Source organism: Podarcis tiliguerta, assembly GCF_965153285.1.
Source record: "Podarcis tiliguerta genome assembly, chromosome: 16".
Taxonomy (NCBI): Eukaryota; Metazoa; Chordata; class Lepidosauria; order Squamata; family Lacertidae; genus Podarcis; species Podarcis tiliguerta.
Window position 1 is genome coordinate 13,968,776 of NC_139549.1, and position 20,764 is coordinate 13,989,539.

The 20,764-nt window shown below is 47.6% G+C and overlaps 1 protein-coding gene and 1 long non-coding RNA gene across 7 annotated transcripts in view; one reads left to right on the plus strand and one right to left on the minus strand.

The window, feature by feature from the left end:
• Positions 1-20,764, plus strand: part of IGSF9 (immunoglobulin superfamily member 9) — a 68,498-nt gene that overhangs the window by 17,151 nt on the left and 30,583 nt on the right. The gene's annotated exons all lie outside the window — the stretch shown is intronic.
• LOC310667113 lies at positions 13-19,063 on the minus strand. Its single transcript, XR_014506179.1, has 4 exons — positions 18,599-19,063; positions 17,529-17,598; positions 1,009-1,180; positions 13-945 (listed from the first exon to the last, which is right to left on the minus strand). It is a non-coding gene; the product is annotated as an uncharacterized lncRNA (long non-coding RNA).

Consider the following 20,764-nt stretch of genomic DNA (forward strand, 5'->3'; position numbering starts at 1 on the left):
GAAATATGAATTTATTTATTTATTGCATTTTCTGCCAAGGTGCCCAAGATAGGTTTACAAGTTTAAAATACTAAAAGAAATCATATGGAATGTAACATTGTGTATTCTTTAATATACAATAAAATAATTTCCACAAAGCATTGAAAACACCTGCAATGAAAATATGCAATAAAAAAGCCAGGTTAAAAGCGTAAAAATTAAAATAGTTAAAAAAGATTACATCTGGAGCTTCAAGTTCAGAGGAATGCTTGCCTAAACAGGGGGGGTCTCCAAGGGTTGGCAGCCTGCCAGTACTACTGATGGGGCCTCTTGTCTTTCAGTAGGGTGGGCATTCCACAGCACTGGTACCACCAGTTTAAAAGCCTGCTTCCATATTATCCAATCTGATAATAACCGGGCCATGGCAGAACTAACTAGGTTCTGTTTCCTCCCCCTCCTCTCCAAAAAAGGAATAAAGTAGGGATGCAGAACTTCTGGTTCTCCAGATGTTGCTGAACTACAGCTCCCATCATCCCTGATCTCTGGCCATGCTGGCTGTGGCTGATGGGAGTTGGAGTCCAACAACATCTGCAGGGCCACAAACTCCCTACTCACAATGTACTGGACTTTTTTTTTAAAAATCGTTATTATTTATTAATTTATGACACTGTTTTCACGTACGTCAAGGTGATTTTACAGAGCAAGTTTGTCCTGAAGAGCTTTAGTAGGGTTTTATATTTTGATTGATAGAAAGAGCCAAAAGGGAACAGAAGGAGGCAGGACCAGTCGGGGGATGAGGACCAGGACCTCAAATCTAGAATCTTGTTGGTTTTTTGGCATTTGATGAGTTTCTCATCTTGTTTTTGTGCACGTCAAACCAAATTGTGACGCACACTCTCAGCCAGAGCTGCAAACTTGAACAAATAAGAAATGTGATCATGTTAAAACAAAACAACCCATACATAACTAATAACTAATAAAAGATTACTAATTAACTAATAAAACTAATTAACTAATAAAATAATTAACTAATTAACTAATAAAAGATTTTGTCATATGCTTAATAAAAAGGTAAAGGACCCCTGGACGGTTAAGTCCAGTCAAAGGCGACTATGGGGTGCGGCGCTTATCTCGCTTCAGGCCGAGGGAGCCGGCGTTTGTCCGCAATGCTCACACTCCCATTGGTCCAGGTGGGAATTACCTGTAAGAAAATGAGGACATGAGGAGAGGCTGGCCAGGGGCCATCTAATCCAGCATCCTGATCTCCCAATGGCCAGCTTAGAGGCCTTGGGGGAAACCAAAAGCAGGAACTGCTGAATACAGCAGCCACTCTCCCAACCTGTTGTTTCCAGCAGCTGGAATTCAGAGCTACGTTGCCTCTGACCATGGAGGACAAGCCATTGCAGCCAGTAGCCATTCCTCACCCCCATGCTGTTGTGTAATCCTGCTTTAAAGCCGTCCAGGTTGGTGGCCGTCACAGCCTCCACTGGAAGCAAAAACCTGTAGTTTTACCGTACTTTGTGCTGCGTGAAGAAGTTCTGTTTTTTGTCTGTCCTGGAATCTTGCAGCATTCAGCTTCATCGGATGTTCCCTGAGTTCCAGTGTTAGAGAAAAGTTTTCACCCTTTCTTTCCTATCAACTTCTTCCGCACCATGCATAATTCGGTGGCGTGGAGCTAGTATGCGTCTAACGCAAGGTACTCGGGAGGGACGCTTGGCTGGCCACGCAGAGTGACAGGTGGGGTTCCCTTGTCACGAGTTACCCACCCTACACTGTCTGATTCGATCAGAGACAGCATGCAGATCCAACCAGCCCCCATCACCCTGGGCTGCAGAGAGGTCTACGCTACTGAGCCTGCAGTGGGTCGGGCGGGCGGGGATGCTGGCTCCCCAAGGGAAAGGGGCTTTGCATGCATCAATGGGTGCCTGCTGAAGCAAGGCAGGATATGCCCCAAGCACAGTCTGCCCACCACCCACCCCTTTATTGATGGGCTGCTGGTGGTGGTGGTGAGTTGGGGGATGAGGAGATGAAGGGCTGGGCACGCTTCGCACCCCCTGGGCTCGGGAGCAGGCACCGCTTCAATCCCTGTGTGCGAGAGAGAGACAGAGAAACTAGGAAGAGCTATTCGTATTGAAAATGCTTGCAATTTCTGTGATTTGTTTCAGTGCATTTGCTTGGGCCTTTTGGGGTAAGGCATTGGCCTGGACAAATGGTTTTGCGGGGGACATTAGGTGTTTGTTCTGGAGTATATACTGGCTGAGGGACAAACTAGGCATGATGAGGCATTTATAGATACAGAATTGCCCCTGTGTGTATGTGGGGGGGGGGGGGGGAGAGAGAGAGAGAGAGAGAGAGAAAGAAAGAAAGAAAGAAAGAAAGAAAGAAAGAAAGAAAGAGAGAAAGAAAGAAAGAAAGTTAGTTGCCGGACTACAAGTCCCATCTTCTCCTGACCACTGGCTAGGGCTAATGGGAGTTGGGATGCCTTGCAAAAAAACAAAACAAAAACTCAACAACTTTGGGAATTTTCTAAAAAAAGTCAACAATTTGTTTGAAATATGGCAACCCTTGAGTGAGGGGCCTAGCAGGCCATGGAGTCTTGCAGAACAGATATAACGTAACTACAGGTAGCCTAATGTGTTTATAATCATTTAATTGTATTACAACTTACTGAGCTGTACTACTTAACTGTACAATAACGCTGGACATATTTTCATTGTGTCTGCAAGTAAGAGGACTAGAGGCTTACTTTTTAATAGAAAACCAGAATATTCAGGGAAGGAGCCTGGACTATCCTGAAGGGGGCCAGATGAGAAGGAATTGTATTTCATCTATCACAGCTTTCCCCAACCTGGTGCCCTTTTGAGCTACAACTCCCATAAGCCCTGACCTGTTGTAATCCAAAACTTCTGGAGCGCACCAGGTTCGGAAAGGTTACCTGTCACTTTCTCTCACATATAAAGACCAGCCCAAGAATTAAGGCTGGTGATTAGTTCACCGTTTAAAGCACTCTTATACCTCTTTCAAGAGTCATGGCCACTCTCAAAGAATGCTGGGAACTGTAGCTTGTTGCAGAACTATAAATACCAGCACCCTAAACAAACATTAAACATTTGGTCTGTCCCTCAGGAGAGACTGGGAATAGTGATGCAGCTGGGCCAGTAAGGGACCCTCTTCAGTTCCTGAGGTCCTCAGTCCAGGGCCTAACCTGACCTTACTGACCACTGCCACCATGCCTGGCACAACAACTCAGAGGCAGAACACCTGCTTTGCATTCAGAAGGTCCCGGGTTCAATCCTTGGCCTCTCCACTTAAAAAAAGAGGTAGAAAGTCTTTCCTCTGTCAGAAAGCCATTAACACAGGTGTAGGAAACCTCTGGGTCTTCAGATCTTCTCATAGAATTGTAGAGTTGGAAGGGAGATCTAGTCCAACCCTCTGCAGTGCAGGAATCTTTTGCCCAATGTGGGACTCGAACCCACGACCCTGAGATCAAGAGTCTCATGCCCTATCTTGCTGAACTGCAGCTCCCATCAGCCCCGGCAAGCATGGCCCATGGCCAAGGGTGATGGGAGTCGCAGTTCAGTAACATCTGGATCACCACAGGTTCCGTGCACTAGCCAAACAGACGCAACTGTTTGTTTTATTTAAGGTACTTGTACCCTGCCATTTGTGGCAAAGCCCTCCCAAGGCAACTTACAAAAGACTAGCCTGACCTCCTATCAAAGCAGCTTCCGAACTCCCCCTAACCCCACAGACGGCGATTATATGAGCAACCGGTGCCCTGCGATGCTCCCGCGAGGGGCTGCAGAGCAAGAGGATGCGAGCAAGGAGACCGGCTGGGAAAGAGAAGGAGCTGGGGCCTGGGCCTGCACAAAGGCCCTTTTCTTGGTGGGGGCACAAAGGTCAGATGGATGCTGCTTGCAGGCCCCTTTGTTTCTTTCTAATCTCCTAATCCTGCCTCGAAGCCTTGGCTGCTTGGCGGCTCCTGCTGGGTGGGGAAGCTGGGGTGGAGTGAGAGATGGAGCAGGGGGTTGGGGGTCTCTCTGGGAATGGAAAGCAAGCCCAGAGGGGGAGGTGTGTTGGTGTGTTTGTTTGTACACGTGGATGCATCCTGAGTACCCATAAGCATCTCTGCCCAACCACACCAGTGTTGTTTTGGGAGCTTTCCTACCTAGACAGGTCTTCTGTTAAGGCGCACAGAGCCCTCACGTTGGATGCAAAGAGGTTTTTGGAAGGAGGCCTTTGGTTTGTGTGTTTGGCCTGTGCTGTGAGGTGGCAAGTGGCACCGCAAAGCAACGTAGAAAGTACTCAGGCAGCTGCTTTAGGTGGAATCAGTCGTCCTGTCTCACAATCTATCTTAGCAAATTTGGTCTGGCAACAGTTTTTGTCCCTAGAGATGTCAGGGATTGAACCTGGTACTTCCTGTATGGCGTGGCTCTCCTTTTAAAAATAACAACTCCAGTCCTTATGGATCTGAATCGAGGGCTGGTTTTTGTTAACCAGACTATTGGTCCATCTCGCTCAGTTTTGTCTACACTGACATGGCCGCAGCCCTCCAGGGTCTCTCTCAACCTTGAACCCGGAATCTTTTATGCACAAAGCATGAGCTCTACCACTGATTGGTGGCCCTTCCCTGATCTGTGTCGTCTGCACAATGTGAGCTGTGCGCTGTGATTTGCACACAGAAGGTGCCAAGTGCAATCTCTGGAGAGAATGTCTTTCCCACCACCCTGCTATGTGATGTGAAGGTTCCAGGGATTGAACCTGTGATCTTCTGCATGGAAAGCAATGTGCTCTAAGACAGCACTGTGGCTCTTCGGATCTCAGCTGCTATGTTCATACTGAAACAGCTTTTGTGCACCACCTGCTTCATTGCAGAGGCGCTGAAAAGCTCTGCTTTCAAAAGAGCAAGGTGCTAGTCCTCAAGATACTTTTAAAAATGAATTATAAACCCACTGTATCTTGCAGGCTTCATTATTTGTCCAGCCAAAAGAAGTTTTGATATTAGTCTCTCTCTCTCTCTCTCTCTCTCTCTCTCTCTCTCTCTCTCTGTGTGTGTGTGTGTGTGTGTGTGTGTCTGTGTGGAATAGCAACTATGGATTTACTGAACTGTGTTTGTGTATTATTTGAACAATGCTACTTCTTGGGACTCTAAGCGTCACCCTGCTTCACTCCAAAACTGGGGGAAAAACCTATTGCTTTAAGTTTCTAGTCCTCAATTTACTTTTAATAACTCATATTTTCTCAGTATGCTATGGGCTAGCAACTCGCCCCCCCCCAAAGCATAGTTTTTTTAGTTGATAGGTTCCAAAGGGTCATTGGAGCACAGGGCCTGGATAATTGTAATTGTGTGTGCAAAAGTGTGTTCTGCCTTTTGCATGCTGTAATGTTCAGCCTCCGTGCTGGTGGGTCATTCCAAGGTTGTTCTCTGGGAGGGGATTTTCAGCCTAGCTATTAATTGGCGGCACTGGGGATTTGGAGATGGGGCTGCATCAGCAGCAGCCGTGGCGTAGGAGGGGGATGTTCTCCTATTGGGTATTTAAAGTGGGCCACTGGCAGATTCCCCTGGGAAGCCCGTCAGCCTTAATAAAAGTGGCTGCGTGGGCCACAGGATCTCCTGCTCTTTAATTAGAAGAAGGGAGCGATGTCTCGTGCTGGCTGGGAGGGTGTTATAATTATTACATATCAATAAGGTTTCTTACCTCACCTTCACTGTAAGGTGTCACAGTAGGTGACAACAATAATATACAAGAAAAACAAGTAAGATGGAACAGAATGGTGTAAATTCAGCAGAAGAGGTGGGTCCCTAAAAACAAAATCCCTTTAACTGTCAAAGGCCAGGGTGAAGAGGTGCGTCTTCTGCATAGATGCTGGATGCTCTTCTGTTAGGAGGGAGTTCCGCAATTTAGGGGCTGCCACAGAGGAAGCCCATAGTATCATAGAAGGAATCCTGAGGATCATCTTGACCAACCCCATGCAATTGAGGAATATGCAGCTGTCGCTTATGAGGGATCAAACCTGCGACCTTGGTGTTATCAGCACCACACTTTCTAACCAGCTGAGCTATCCAGCCTCTATGCTTTCCAGGCCCTCCATCCCCTGCACTTCTGAAGGTGGCAGATCTTCTAGTCTGGACATCGAGGTCCAGCTCCAAAGGCCTTCTGGGGGTTCCCTCACTGCAAGATGTGAAGCTACAGGGAACCAGGCAGAGGGCCTTCTTGGCGCCTGCCCTGTGGAATACCTCCCATCAGATGTTGAGGAGATAAACGATTAAGCAGCCCTGCTTAGAGAAGTTTTTAACTGTTGATGTTTTATTGTGCTTTTAACACTTTCTTGCGAGCTGCCCAGAGTGGCTGGGGCAACCCAGTCAGATGGGCGGCATATAAATAACAATGTTGTTGTTGCTGCTGTTTTTATTTATTTATTTATTTATTTATTTACACAAGTGGTGGCTGGTGCCTACTGAGGCAGGCAGGGCTGGATCCCCACAGTAGTTGGAGCCAGAGCCAATGGCAAGCAGAGCCAACTGGTCCTAGTTTTCCCCCTTACTGAGTCCTGTAGTAGCAACTCTGAGACTAAGGAGGAAGAGGCAGGCAGGTGGAGACTGCCTAGGAGCAGAATGAGGTCAGTGGGGCAGATTCCCATATGGGAACTAATGGACCCATCTCCACTGATTAACATGTGATTTAGCGCTTTTGAACACCAATAAGTGAGCACCTTGGATTGCATATGTAAAGACTCCTCCTGGTGGGGAGTGAAGTGAGGAGAATTCTTTTGTGTTCCTGTCATCCTTGCCCCACAAAATACCTTCATTAAAAACACTTTAGGCAAAAGAAGCCAGCTGCAAAACTAATGACATATAGTCCAAGGCTGGGCTGACCCCTGGGGCTTGAGGGTGAAAAGGCCTGGCCTCCTCCTGGTTTGCAAGCCAGTGGCCAAGTTTAAAACATTTGCCTAACAGATGCCTCCAAATTACAACAATTGCTGTAGTTAGCTTTTCTACACAGTGCATTTTCCTGGTGCTTATGCGATCTCAACAGATAAGTCCTTTGCTTTTAAAGAAGAACGTAGAGAAGGACTGGAAATGAGGAAACTGCATAAGAAGCAGACATCATCAACATCATAAAATTATTACTTATACCCCACCCATCTGACTGGAGACTGATAGGGGATAAGACTGCCACAAGGGCTGTGTTCTGCTCCAGTGTTGGAGACAGTATGTCCCTGAATGCCAGTTGCTGGGAATCGAAAAAAAGGAGTTTGTGCTTAGGTTCCATTTGTGGGCTTCCCAGAGACGTTTTATTGGCCACTGTAAGAACAGGATGCCGAACTAGGTGGGCCACTGGCCTGAGGCAGCAGGGCTGCTTTCACACCCTTAACATCTTTCCACCATTTCAAGATGGCCTTGTGGGCCTGGCACAGCTATAGCACCCGTCGGAATCTCCATTCCTTCCTTTCTGCAATGCCAGGGGGTTCCTAAACCCCTGCTCTATTGGTCAAAAGACACGTAAAACTGTTGACGTGCAGACACGCCCGCACCCAACTTGAGAAATGCTGCTTTAATCCTCCAGAGCAGGGAGGCCAGCCAAGCCCTGGCACCTCACGTGCGATCGGGGTAGCCAACCTGTGGCCCTCCGGATGTTGCCCTGCAACTCCCAGCATTGACCGATGCCCACTGTGGCCAGTGGGAGTAGGGAGGGTTCACCCTGTGTGTGGAGTGTGGGGGCGATCCTTCAATCTCTCCCAAACACCCTTCTTCCAAAAGCTGGCAGGGCCTGTGGTGTGGGAAGCTGAGGGGGCGGGATGGTGTTCTGGACGGTTCCCATGACAGCGGGCTGTCCGTCTCCAGCACTCCCTCGTGGTTTGGGGTGGGTGGGCTTGGAGGTGAAGGAGAGGCCCACGGCTGGGGCCTGCGAGAGTGAAAGAGGTGGGTGGGTCTGCTGAGTGGAACAGCAGCCCCTTTATCTCTCTCTCTCTCTCTGTTTTCTTTTTCCTTTTGAACTGTCAAGGTCAGCCGAAAGGATTTCAAACTGTGTTGCCATGGTTCCCAGGTGGCCCTTTGCAAAAGCCTGAGGAGTCTGTTGGCAAGAGAGGCCCTAGGAGGCCTTGAGCCAGCATTGAACATGAGTGGCTGCCGCATTTTTAAAAAAGTTTATTATTGTTTATAAGTGTCCATGTGGTGTGTGTGTGTGTGTGTGTGTGTGTATCTCATACATACACAGAGAGAAAGAGCCCTCATAAAATATCAATGTGGTGTACAGCAGTGTTGAAAGAAAGCAATCATTAAAACAGTGGTGAAGTGAGATGAAGAATGTGGATAATTTTTCCTCTGCCCTCTCTCATAATACTAGAACTTGCAGTGGCCACAGTAAAGTTGATTGGTAACAAATGCAGAACCGGGGGGGGGGGGGGGAGAGAGTTCCATAAATTTAACTTACGGAACTCTAGGCCACAAGATGGGGTGATGGCTGCTGGCTTAGATGGCTTTATAAGTGGATTAGGCAGATGGCAGGAGGAGTTGGAGATGGTGGTGGGCTCTCCTTCATTGGAGGTTTTTAAAAAGAAGTTTCTTGAGCTGCTATGCCTGCATTGCAGAGGGTTGGACTAGATGACCCTTGGGTCCCTTCCAACTCTACAAAACTCTCAGTCTCCTAGGGCAGACATATCCAACCGGTCGACCGCGATCGACAGGTAGATCCCCAGGGTGATCCTGGTAGATCGTGGGTGATTGTGGTCGATCAAGGGATGAAATAAAGTGGGCAAGGAATGTCACTGCCCCCTGTCCCCCGGTGCCAGGTCCCTCCACTGCCGCAGCAGCAGCAGCAAGGGGAGCTTGGCGAGGCAGCAATTGCAAGTAAGCGTGACTCATGCGAGGGGCAGCGTAGGGCAGGCTGGTGATCAATGTTTGACATCCCCCCGCCCAAAAAAAATACCTTAAGAACCCTGCCCCCCCCCCAAATAAGCTCAACAACTCTGGGCAACCCTTTACAAGAAAAGTTCAACAACTCTGGTCAATCTCCCCCCGCTTCCACCCACCCACCCCATGCACACTCCTCCTCCCTCCAATGACAATGGGTAGATCGCTGCCAGTTTTTTTACCTCTTGGGAGTTGGACGTGTCTGTCCTAGGGGATACCCTGAGCTGGATTCAAGTAAATAGCTGTGCTAGTGGGACTAGTCAGAATGAGTCAAGCTAACACAATGAGGGCTTCTCACCCTCTTGTGCCATCCCCCAAATCGGCTCTGGGGGTAGTGGAAGAACCCCCAGAACAGGGTGGTTGAGGGGAGAGAAAATCATTCTGCCTGGCAAGCAGAAATCTTTGTTTCCTTAGCTCAGCGTTGAGTTCCACCCTCTGATTTCCATTCCAGGAATATGTTTGCTACTGCTTGGGATTGGCCCTACCCTAGATTGTAAAACTCGTTTAATAAGTTCATTTGAAGGGCAGAAAATTAGTTTTGGTTGGGATGGGCTGCAATTCTGAACACAGCAAACTGTTCACAAGCTCACATCCTGGTTTGGAACAGCCATCCCCCCCCCCCCCAGTGGCAGACGCTCGCTGTGGTAGAATGGTCTGTCCTCACTCTGAACCACAGGTGTGAGGAAGCTCACTCCCCTGGTTAAAAGACGTCCTTGCAGGTAGAAAAGGAGCAGGCAGGGCTAGAATCTTGGGAATATTTGTGAACATCAATTGCATACCTGTAGTGAGAAACATTACAGCCTACTCTGCTGCCTTTGACTCCAAGCTGTTGCAATCCAGGGTGTAATTCACCCTGACTGAAATGCAAGAGCATAAGAAAAGGAGCCCTGTGGATCAGGCCAAGGACCCATCTTGTCTAGCATCTTTTCTTCAAAGCAGCCAAACTAGATGTCTATGGGAAGCCCATAAGCAAGACCTGAGTGCAGTGGCAAGCTGCCTCCAACAGTGGAAGAACATAGCCACTGTGGCTAAAGGCCTCATCCTCCCTGAGCTTGGTGACTGTCAATGCATCTTGTGGGAGCAAGTTTCACTAAGTGCCATGTGAAGAAGTACCTCCTGTTGTCTGTCCTGAATCTTCCAGCTTCATACAGGCCTTTTCCACAGTCCTAGGAGCACCGTTTAACATAGACGCATGCACACACATGCAGATAGCGCAGTCAAGGTTACTGCATTTCTTTCACACTGTGTTTATTTTCAGTGAGCAAATGGAGAGCTGTTGAAAACCAGAGTTTCTCTCTGTTTACTTTCTTCCTGTTGGAGGTTGTAATTACGGGTGGGGTTGGGTCCATGGTCTTCTTTTTATGGATGGTAATATTGACAGTCATGGCTTTATGGCAGTGAGGCTGGCTGGCCTATTTGTTTATGCCATGTGAAGCAAGCTAGAGATCTCCATCCCCCACCCTCTTCCCTGCAGGCTCCAGGTTTTGGGTAAGGGGCCCCCAGTGGACGCACCTGGCTGCTGACATTGGAGACAGCAAAGCATTGGCCATGCAAAGATCTGAGCTTCTCTCTGCCTTTTCTCAGACTGCTTTATTGAGAACTTCAGTCTGCCCCTGCTGCTCAGTAGGGGCAATGGAAAAATTTGATTCAGTTCTCATCGAAAGGCAAACTTTACCTAATTCGCAGTTCCCAAAACAATTGTGAACCAAAACATAGCCATCCTTTTGAAATCTGCCCTTCTCTGAACTTTGCAGTGCAATTCTCCAGCCAAGTGACATGTGGGAAAATGCATATGCTAGGGTGAACTGTTAGGGTAATGCATATGTGAGTGAAAATGGCATACAAAGGTGCATTATATAAGAGGAAGCAGCTTTGCAAAAATGTGCACATTAATGTATACAAAGTTGTGCATATGAGGAGACAGCCACACTATAAATGCTGCTGGATTTTCATGAGGACTTAAAAAAAATCACAAACTGGTGTGTAAATGTGAGAACTGAACTTAGGACGAAAAATAAAAGCTAGAGAGGGCCTGCTATTGACAGGTTTGCCCATCCAAATATCACTAAATTTGTCCATGGCAAGTCTACGTTTGTACACAACTTGTTCATGTGGTGCCATATTCTACATATCTTCTATCCATTCGTTAAAAGGAGCCCCATTTTTATTCTTCCAGATCATCAATACCAGTCTTTTTGCTATAGTTAAGGGCATGGAGATTCCCTTCATATTGTTCCTTTGTTCGGTGTATAATTCAGAAGGATATTTTTCTCTGCAAATTTAAGATTTCCCCCCATACAGTTGTGTTGATCCCTCTACTAAAAATTTGCCCATATAGGACATTGTAAGAAAACATTGTATGTTTTTAAGCTGCATTGCCCCTATTATATCTCCAGCAGCTAGATGTCTTGGATAGTCCTTTCATAAACATGCATAATGCTTGTTAAAAGAAAAGGAAAGATGCAGAGATATGAAGCCACCTTTAAAGGTAAAGGTACCCCTGCCCGTACGGGCCAGTCTTGACAGACTCTAGGGTTGTGCGCCCATCTCACTCAAAGAGGCCAAGGGCCAGCGCTGTCCGAAGACACTTCCGGGTCACGTGGCCAGCGTGACATCGCTGCTCTGGCGAGCCAGAGCCGCACACGGAAACGCCGTTTACCTTCCCGCTAGTAAGCGGTCCCTATTTATCTACTTGCACCCAGGGGTGCTTTCAAACTGCTAGGTTGGCAGGCGCTGGGACCGAACAGCGGGAGCGCACCCCGCTGCGGGGATTCGAACCGCCAACCTTTCGATCGGCAAGCCCTAGGCGCTGAGGCTTTAACCCACAGCGCCACCCGCGTCCCTGAAGCCACCTTTACACTGAGCCAAATCATTCATCCATAGAGGGTAGCAGCTCTGCAAATTCTTAAGGAGAGAAGGACCTTCCCCAACCTCCCGGCTTAGTAACTGGAGTTTCAGTCTGGGTCCTTCTGCATTCAGAGCATGTCTTCCACCCCTGAACTTGATTGCCTTCCCTCAAAGGGGATGGGAGTGCTCAATGCTGTACCAAACCCACCACATTCAAATCATCATTCCCAAGACCAGTTCAACATGCTTTCTAGCTGGTACTGAAATAAACTTGGGGGTTGACTTATTCATTGTCAGAACTGACTTCTTCATTGGGCAGTACTTAATCTCCTTAAAAGTAAGAAAACCTAGGCAACTGTCTTAATACCAAGGTCAGAATATTTGTCCGTCTAGCTCATTACTGTCTGCTTTGACTGACAGCAGTTCTCCAGGGTCTCTGGCAGCAACATGTCTTTCCCATCACAGCAATGGGGAGTTTCTGACCTGTGAACGCCAGTTGTGGAACAGGTAAAGATGCTATTGAGCCAAAAAGTGGTTTGCAGCTTCTTATCACATTCATGTGTTTTGGAGATGATTCAGGGTGTTGAATGAGGCCTTGGGACATGGGTGCTCCTCCAGACAACCTGGTTTGCTTGCACAAAGCTTATGCTGTGGTTAGGCTGTATGCTGCCTTTATTGAGCATTCACTCTGATGTGTTTGCAGGGAGGTTATATGCCAATGAGCATTATCCTGCATTTACCCATATGTCTTCCTGTTAGTTGTTAGTCGTCCTACACTTTTCAGTGCATTTCCCCATCACTTTCTAAACTGCAGGAAGTCAGCACTGGTTGTCAGTTTGCTGCTGGGTGAAGTTCAGGGTTATTGTGTTAATTTTCAAAGCCTTAAAACAACTTGGCCCCAAAATCCCTGATTCCTTATGGACTGACCATCTCCGTTGCCGAGGTCTTTTGATGGGGTACTTTTTGTGGTCCCCCACACCCCTGAATTTCAGGTGTGATTTACCAGGGGCCGGGCCATTAGTGTGGTAGACCCCCATCCCCGCCCCCTGTGGAAAACCTTGGCAGTAGTGGTTCAGCAGGAACCTTGTTTGCTTTTAGGCAGAACCTGAGATCCTTTGCCAACCAGCGTTGTTCTCTTAATTGTTTTTACTGTGCTTTTCTGTTCTGTACTGTATTGTGATATTTGATATCTACATAAATGCAAGTAAATAAAAAAGTCAGTTTCTTTGTTGGAAGTGGATTTGTTGCACCAAGGCAACAGAAGGCTTCGATCCACTTTAATTGCACAAAGCTACATTTCTCAGTGTGCACTCAAATCCTTTGCACAAAATGCTGGCAGTCTAGAGGCACCTGAACTCTGGACTTGGCTGTGATGGGGTCAGAGCTGTCCTGATCTGAGCTCAGCGACGCTGTGTGGTATGAATGTGGAGCTGATGGGAGACGCTTGCTTTGCAGTCTGAGGCCTGAGCTGAACCTCTTGTGGGGTGGTTACTGTGACAAATATCTGCCTGTCTCTTTCCCCTTTTCTTCCTCCTCCTCTTTCTTCTTCCTTTTTTCCGGGTCACCGGCTTTTAAGAGAGGCTTCTCAGCCTGACTGTCTGGCCACCCTTGTTTAACAGCCACTTGTGGGAATCTGACTAGTTTGAGCCAAGGAGCTTGCTGGAATGCGCTGCACATTCTTCTTTTGAGGGAGTTTAGCTGATTCTTTTCTTCGTTTGATTGGTATTATTTGTTTGTTTGTTCTCCTGTCCCAAGTTCGAAATGAAGGAGTGGGTGCATTGCTTGGAGGGGGGGGGTCCCCCTTGAGCCAATGTTGACCCTAGAGACTCCTGTGTTCAAAGCACTTTTTGTTGGGATCAACTGATTCCTCCCCTGTCTTTTCTGAACAGGGAAAGCTTCTCTTTTGATGCTGTGTCACTGCAAAAATCAGCTGATCTGCGGGGCACCTAGGCATTTAGTTGTAGTGACTGAAACCCAGGTTTAAGATGTCATTTAGCTCCTAGCTTTTCTATCTCAGTTTATAAAACTGTTTAAAAGGTGCTCCTTCAATACCTCCCTACAAGGTGACAGTCAGCAGCATCCCTGTCAACATGGATAGTTGGAGCATCTGGTACAGGTAACTCTGATCGTACACTTATTTAGCATACGTGTTCACAGCTTTACACATGTTGCCAGAAAATAATCCAAAAATAAATAAATGAAATTGTGCACACAGTGGAAGGAAATGACAAGAAAATGGTGCGTGTGGAGGAAAATTGGGCAGGATCGCTGGGGGAAACAGCTAGGAATCTCAGCAGTCTTTGTGAGCAGAAGTGGCAGCTGGAGAGAGTGGTCGGAGGAGGAGGAGGCCACAGAAGCTTGGGGAGACAATGGAGGGTTTTGGAATGCAGAGGAGGAGGTTTAGTTTTCATAACAGCCCCAAAATGCAAGGCATCGTCATCATCAGCTGCTGAGAAACTGAAGAGGAGGAGTTTGGTTCCCATGCTGGAAGAGGTTAGCCGTTCTAGACTGCTTGAGGGATGGCATGTCTGCATGTGCTGTGGCGCACAAATTCGTCCAGAACGAGTCCAACATCTGTGCTATCAGGTTGCACAAGGAGATTCGCGGGGCTATGGCAGCAAGCGTACCACTGACTGCAAAGATGACCAGTCAGGTGTGGGGTAAGGCTTTGGAGAAGATGGAGAAGGCACTAAACTTGTGGCTGGAAGTCACGGACCAGAAATGTGTTCCTATGGATGGCAGCAGCTTACACCAAAAGGCTCTGAACCCCTATGACCACGTCAGACCTTTCACCACAGATGGGGACCAGCCTGCCAAGGAATTTAAAGCTGGCCCAGGTTGGCTTAACAGTTTTAAGATCCGCTTCCACCTGAAGAATGTGGAGGGGAGGCTGCATCTGCAAACAAAGAGGCTGTTAAAGTGCACCACTAAAGCGGCTGTTGGACGACAAAGTATAGCTTCCAGAGCAAGTCTTCAGTGCAGGTGAGGCTTTTCTGGAGAAAATGTCCAAGCAGACTTACATTGCCAGAGCTGAAAAGCCAAGCCCTTGGCTTCAACGGTGCAAAGGTTTAAGTGACTGTGCTGCTCTGTAGCATTGCGGCTGGACACTTAATAAAGCCTGGCTTGTTGTACAGGTCCCAATACGCCCGTGCCCTAAAAGGCAACAAAAAGAATCTGCTGGGTGACTTCTTCATAATATCTGGAATGGTTCTACAACTGCTTCATTCCAGAGGTGAGGTGTGACCTTGAGGAGAAACAGCTGCAGTTGGCTTCTGCACACAATGGCCAACCTCCATGTAAGATGCAAGTTACCTGTACTGCGTATGGAAATGGGCATAGCCCTATGAGTCAGGAAAATAGGAAGCTGCCTTAAACCAAGTCAGACCCTTGTTCCATCTGACTCAGTGCTCTCTGCACTGACAGGCGTCAGCTTTCCAGGGATACTGCCAGGGATTGAACCCTGGGACCTTCTGTACAAAAAGCAGGAGCCATGTCACTGGGTGGGCATCTAAACTGGATTTGAATTGATTTTATGTATGTGCTGTTGTCGTTTTAAACTGTTTTGGCATGCATATAATTGTTTTGTTTTTATATATGCCATTGTTTTATACATGTTTTTTATTATATTGTTGTAAATTGTTTCAGGATGCCTCATGGGAAATGATTCATAAATGAAATATGATGATAGTGTTAAAAATAAATAAATAGATGATAGATAGATAGATAGATAGATAGATAGATAGATAGATAGATAGATAGCTCTCACGGAAGCCACTGCTGGAATAGGAGAGCTTTTAGCTGAGCACTCTTCCAGCTCTACAATTCTATGATTCTAACTTGCTACAGTGAAAACTATGGGCCCGTAGACTCCGCTATTCAGTGAAAGTGGAAGCGTTTCCTGCCCCCTGCACCCCCAAGTTTGGGTGCAACCTGCAAATGCCAAATATTTCCCCAGCCGCTCAGTTAGGCACAGTGATTAGTTGATTGGAGAAATGCTACCATGGCCTCACCATTGCTGAAGAGCATCTGTTACCTTGCAGGTGCAGTCTTTCCCAAAACTTCTCCCCCCCCCCCCCCGCCTTTCCCCAACCACTCATTTCTCTGCCCACCACCCTTCTTCCCAGCGCCTTCCACACCTCCTGTGCAACCCGGCAGTGGCTAAGCATAGTGGGGTGGAGGGCAGGCCATTCTACCTTTGTATGCCTTTTGAAAGGGCCGTTGCTAAGCAATGGGAGGTTGCCGGTTGCTAAGGCCACTTGATGGGTTTTCGTTAACTGCCAAAGACCCTCTGGTGATTGAAGGGAGGGGAGCTGGGCAAGGCAGGCAGCCTGGCTGGCTGGCTTCAGAGAGAGGGGCGGAGGGGGCTGGGATGGCGTCCTCCTAATTAAACTCCATCAACTGGGTTTAATCTATTGTTCCAAAGGCATCTTTGTTCAGAGGGGAGAAGGCCATTCCCTTGGGTGGAGTAGGATCTGGATCTGGGAATCCAAGCAGTGAGAACCTAAGGGAAGTCCTGCTGGATCAGGCCAAGGGCCCATCTAGCCCAATATCCCATTCTCACAGGGGAGAGCCAAAAACCTATGGGAAGCCTGGAAGCAAGACACCTCCTCGGGCATCCTTCCACCTGGGTCCTCCCCATTCCCAGGCATTGGGAAGCTTGGAGCAGCTGCCTTTAACTAATGCCTTAACCTGTGCAAAGTCAACCATGTGGTATTGCTTCCAGGAAGGAATTAAAAAATAAGGATTTCCATTCTGGATCAGAGCTGAGATCCATCAGCAGTTAGTCAGCCAGTCTCTGTCCCAACCACCACCACCACCACCACCCATTTTGGTGTTTCCTACAGGGACGCGGGTGGCGCTGTGGGTAAACCACAGAGTCTAGGACTTGCCGATCAGAAGGTCGGGGGTTGAATCCCCGTGACGGGGTGAGCTCCCGTTGCTCGGTCCCAGCTCCTGCCAACCTAGCAGTTCGAAGGCACGTCAAAGTGCAAGTAGATAAATAGGTACCGCTCTGGAAGGAAGGTAAACAGCATTTCTGTGCGCTGCTCTGGTTCGCCAGAAGCAGCTTAGTCATGCTGGCCATATGACTCGGAAGCTGTACACCGGCTCCCTCGGCCAATAAAGCGAGATGAGCGCTGCAACCCCAGAGTCGGTCACGACTGGACCTAATGGTCAGGGGTCCCTTTACCTTTACCTTACACTTTGAACACTAGGGTGCCCTGTTTTTCCGGAATTGGAATTGAGGCACACTTCACTCTAGGAGAGAGTCAGGCCCAGCATCTGCTCACAGTCCCCTTGGACAGATCCTGGTACCCCAGAAGTGCCCACCTAGCTCTGATGCCTGCCTCCAGTCTCCTGTAGAAGAGTTAGAGCTCCTCCAGATTGTGTATTCATAACAATTTGTGCTCATTGTGGTATATGCAATCCCACTTTCAGTGTTGTTTGTGCCTGCAAAATCTCTGAGGCAGACATACGGCTTTGTTTCCAATTTGCATGCCCTGTAACTTCCTGCTAAAATCCTGCAATGCAAATGTTCTGGGCTTGTTGGGGAAGCACCACAGAGCAACTTAGAAGGCAGAATGATGTCCAGTACAAATCCACCAGGAATGCATTGCTGTTGTGTCAATGACATGTTGCAGAACTCACCTATGGAAAAATCTACCAGCCTGGAAGGGCCCTTAGGCTAAGGTTACCAGATGTCCCCGGATTTACAAATCAGTCCCCATACAAAATCCATTGAAGTTGAAAAGTGTGCCCGGATTCATTGAAAAATACCTAGTAACCTTACCTTAGGCTCTAGCCATTGTCATAACGGCTGCCATTTTGCTTTTACCTGTATGTCGTGCAAGTCTGGAGCACTGTGGGAAAAGAAGGTGGCAGCTGCCAATTAGGACTGCTGTTCATGCATGTACATACACAATGCCCTGGATTGGAATGGTGTCCAAAATCAGGGGGGCTGTGATTGGCCTGGTATGCTTTAATAAGAGGACATGGGATGATGTCCTTGGAATGATTTCTTTCAGCATTTGGGTGTTCATCCATTGCAGACCCTTTACATCCAGGTTATCAAGTCTGTGGCAGGGGGTCAGGCTGGCCAACTCTTGGGGGCTCCTAGGGGCATAGTGCATGATGCCTGCACTGTCATTGTGTGTGTTGGGTCTGTGCCAAATGCCTGCAGGGTTGCTGAGCCGATTACAGGTCTGATAATAGCCCTGGGGCAGGATTAGGCCGGTTGTGGTCACTGCTTCCTTAAGTTTCTTATCCTCCCCGCTCCATCGTCAAAACAAGCTATGCCCGGTTCTTAGCCAGGAAACCCCTCTCGCCCTGTCCCTTGTGGCTGTACCACTTACTGGTGGAATAGGGAGGTCAAATTGCAATTCCTACAAAGTTCCCAAATGCCCAGTCATGTTCCATCATCTACTTTGGACTGTCTCCTAAGCCAACTTTCCCCTGCAAAGTTTGTCATCCAGAACCACTGCTGATATACAAGGGTGGCCTGATGAGCTACTACTGTCAAACCCATTTGGGGTAACAGCAGGGTGATTTTCTCCTCATTACTCATATCTGCAAGTTTCTGATTAGTTTAGCTTTGAAAGCATCTCTGTCTCTTTTTCAGGCCAAGCGGCTTACAATGATCCAAAGCACAACAACAGTCTGCAGCTGCTTTTCTTTTTCCTAATCCTGAAAATAAGTCAACGTATATTAAATATTACTGTTGGGGGGGGGGTCTTTATAAAACCACAAATTGCAGAAGGCCATGACAGAAAAATATAAGAAGCCAAAGATTTAAAACATGTTTTAAAAATTGTTGACGGTTCCCTCAAAGGCTTTGCCTGCCACTCTTTTCTAAAGGCCTACCTTTTATCCCTCCTTGAGGCCTGCTTTTTCTTTCTTTCTGGCCTTTGACTCCAGAGCCCTTAATCCTGTTCTTGACAGTAACCACCTAAACTATGTGTTTTTTCCTCCCTCAGCTCCAGCGATCATTTTTCAGGGTGTCTCAGGGTAGGCGCCCCTTTGAGTAGAATAAGGGACCCCAAAGGCATTAGAGTGGATTGCTTACCACAATTTGAAGCTAGTGAAGTAATAAACTTTACCTTCTAAAAGCTGCAATCTAAAACTAACCTCCCCACCCCCCAATAATTTGCGCATCTCCCTAAGTTTTCTTCCCACTTTGTATCTTGAATAGTACAGTCCTTGGGGCAGAGACCCGTCTCTTTTGTTAATGCCATTCTATAAGGTGCCATGGATGTGATGAAATTATTATTATGGTAATCGCATTATTATCTAAGCTAATTTATTGTAGCTGCTGATTAATTGCATCGATAGGCAATTAATCAGCAGCTACAATATGTTTAGGAATAGCAAGCACTAGGACAATATTTACCTTCATATCTGCTTTTGTTTTATTATATTAAAAATAAAACACTGGGGTGGGTTTGTTTTTAGCCTTTTTTCTTCGGGGGGGGGGGCGTTGTTGTAAAAGGAACAAGTTCGTAGCCGCTGAGATGCCACCTTTGGTCAGGAAAAATAAAGAACAGGTTGGGAGGGGGAGAATTGGGGGGCTGGAAATTTCGTTATTCACCATCACCTTTTCAAGGAAGGACTTTTGGGGGCAAATGCCCTCACATTTTAGCTGCTACGCTGCACTCTGATTTCTTTTCCTTCCAATCAGGGTTTGTATGTGTGCAGAATTAAAAATTAGCATCATTGGTTCAGAACAAGCATCAAACTAAAAGCCCAGTGGCTCTTGACTCTCTGCTGATCAGCATCCCCCTCGCTGTTCCACAGGCCTCCCTGTGGCCAGCCCTGCAGTGGAAGGCGTTGGCTGTATCCATTGTTAGTCCTACACAGTGCAGACCCATTGAAAACAATGGACATGCCTAATTTAGGTCCATTAATTTCTGTGGCTCTAATCTAAGCATAATTTAGTTGGTCGCAACGCATTGTTGCAAAAACAGACTCTCTGGGTGAGTGGCTTTGATATGTTTTGCTTTGCATTGGCTTCTCTGCCCTCTCCCAATTTCAGTACGTTAATTGATTTTTTTTCTTAATTGAAGGCCAGTTTCCTAGTGGCAAAATTAGCTCTTTAAAACTTACTCTGTCTCAATGTAAATCAGTATGGTTGGAACCATCCGGTTCCAGCTGGTCTTGGCTGCAATGGGCACTGAACTGGCCACATAGACATTCCCACCATTGCTCCAAGGAGCTCAAGGCACAGTGCATGGTTCTCCCTCCCCTGTATTATCTGCACAACAACCCTGTGGGGTAGGTTAGCCTGAGAGCTGTTGGGTAGCCCAAAGTCACACTGAGAGCTTAATGGCCGAGTGGAGATTTCAACCCTAGTCTCCCAGGTCCTAGTCCAACTCTCTAACCACTCCACCACACTGCCTCATAGGTGATCTGCTGCTCCAGCACCCCTAACGTTGTGCCCCTCCAATTTCTTCCTGAAAACTTCTAATAATGGGGAGTTCATCTGTTTCAATGCCTAGCATCTCCTAGCATCAGGAAGTTTTCCTCTGAGCAGACAACACATTCAGTTGCATCCAACTACGTGCTACTCAGAGCTGACTCTTTGAAATTAATGAGCCTATGTCCATTCTTTTGCAATGGATCTACTTGGACTAACGGTGGATGAAATTAATAAGCCTAAATTAGTTATGTCCTTTAATTCCAATGGATCTGTTCTGAGGACGACTGATGTTGCATACAGCCTACCATTGCCTCTTTGAGGCTCAAAGGAGGGAAGCACAGTTTGGAGGAGACGGGGCAACGGCATGGAAAAAAGAGACCCACTTGGTTTCTCCTTAAGGAACAAAGCCCTTTTGAAGTGTAGGGGGTGGGGAGTCCGTGGGGCACATATCCAACCCCCTCCCCTCAGCATGCCACTCTCGCTGGCCTCCTTTTTCCAGCTCTCCATCCCTCCTGCCCGTGGGGGGGGGGGGGGAGAGGAGACACTGTGTAACACTTAATGTCTGTTGAATTGACCCCTGACCCAGCGTCGCTGCCCGGGCCTGGACTCCAGCT